The sequence below is a fragment of the Aplysia californica genome, unplaced genomic scaffold, assembly GCF_000002075.1.
Source record: "Aplysia californica isolate F4 #8 unplaced genomic scaffold, AplCal3.0 scaffold00044, whole genome shotgun sequence".
In the NCBI taxonomy this organism is placed as follows: domain Eukaryota; kingdom Metazoa; phylum Mollusca; class Gastropoda; order Aplysiida; family Aplysiidae; genus Aplysia; species Aplysia californica.
In genome coordinates this window covers 376,195-377,976 of record NW_004797314.1, presented here as the reverse complement: position 1 = coordinate 377,976, position 1,782 = coordinate 376,195, and the positions used below count along the sequence as shown (strand labels likewise).

The following is a 1,782-nucleotide window of genomic DNA, read 5'->3' as shown; positions in this document are numbered from 1 at the left end:
GTGTGTGTGTGTGTGTGTGTGTGTGTGTGTGTGTGTGTGTGTGTGTGTGTGCGTATAAATGAGTGTAATATTGCACTGATAACACTGCCGAAGGAAAAAGAATTGTGGGCACTCTAAAACAGCGGCTTAATTGTAAATGTTGTGGAACGTTGACAGACAGAGATTACGAGATAGATGACCAGGGCCGGACCACACACACAGACACCCTGAAGGGAAATGGGTGGAAATTGCTACCGAGATGGTACCCTAGATTGAAGAGCAATGGTGTGAAGGGATTTCCAGGTATGCAAACAGAGGGATCGAAGGCGCCAAGGGCACATTGCCTCACAGTGAGACGATTGAATGGTCGGACAAACAAATGGATCGATAAACGAATGGAATTACTTAGCCCCTCTCTATTGATAGACCTGATCGATACACAGGGCTATCTCAGTGACTGCTTTATCGACTAAGACATTGGGATGAACGAGTCTGGGGAAAGCCAAATAAGGACTAACGGTAAGAGAATAAGAAAAGGAAGACATCTTACGTAAGTTGACCACACATTACTTATATCGACAGCACCAAGACGGGTGGCTGGCATCTGTTTGGAAACAGCTAGACTCCTCCCCTTGCTTGCAAAACGTGTCAGCAGGATTCCTACCTATCTAATATCACCACTTTTTGTTGACACACTGTATCCCACCTCCTATCAAATAATTTTAATTGTAACATTAGGTGTATAAACCAGTTATTTTAATCAAAAGGGGAAATTGAAACAGGCTACTACTGTCTTGGGTCAGATACAAAACTTGAATATTGAAAGCTTACATACGAAAGAAATTTTTCTGTTTCTTTTAATGTTCTTGCTCTGTGCTAACGTGTTCCATAGAAAATAAGGAGCATCAACAAGTCTGTAAAGAAGCTATTAAAACAGACATTTCTTATTGCGCTGAACTCTTAAATATTGGTCAAGATGTGAGGGATAATGCATAAACCAGCAGTTATACACGGGATAATTATGACATCTTATTACATTGAGATGTCCATACGCTACTTTTTTTTACAAATGTGAATAACTATTCATGTTTACTATATTATCGCTCCCAGTTAACATGCCCACTCAATTGAAAGACGTTATGTTTTGCATATCAATAACCCAAGACTCACCCGGTGACGATATTTTAGATTTTAAATCGCAAGAAATCAGACCATGGTTTAAACGTTACGTTGTCCTAAAGAAGTATGTAGCTATCATGTTCGCTTTAGGTAGTTTACTGGAAAGAACAATATCTCTCACGGTTAATGTATAATGCACTTTTTACGTTTCATATCCTGTTTCAGCTGAAAAGTAAAGCTAGAATTTTTCTTTGTTCATGGTGTCATGGGAACTAGGGGATACCAGTTCAACAGGCAACGCTTTTGACAAGATTGGGTAGAGACTTTGCAGACGTTCATCGCTAACAACATAAGTTAATCGGGCAAGGGACACATCAGGCACGTAGATTATTTCTTTGAATCCTTGTCAAGTTATCAAATACCGATCTCTTTGTATCATCTCTCCTTTAGATTTGTGGCTGAAAACATTCAGGAACGCTCCTCTGTCTCTGTCTCTGTCTCTGTCTCTCTCTCTCTCTCTCTGTCTCTCTCTCTCTGTCTCTCTCTCTCTCTCTCTCTCTCTCTCTTTCTCTCTCTCCATCTCTCTCATTCTCTCTCAGAACACACCAACCACACACAAACACACACAGACGAACACACACACACACACACACACACACACACACACACACACACACACACACA

The 1,782-nt window shown here is 40.7% G+C and overlaps 1 protein-coding gene across 1 annotated transcript in view; it reads right to left on the bottom strand.

The window, feature by feature from the left end:
* Window positions 1–1,782, bottom strand: part of LOC106011034 — a 249,731-nt gene that overhangs the window by 239,803 nt on the left and 8,146 nt on the right. The window lies entirely within an intron of this gene.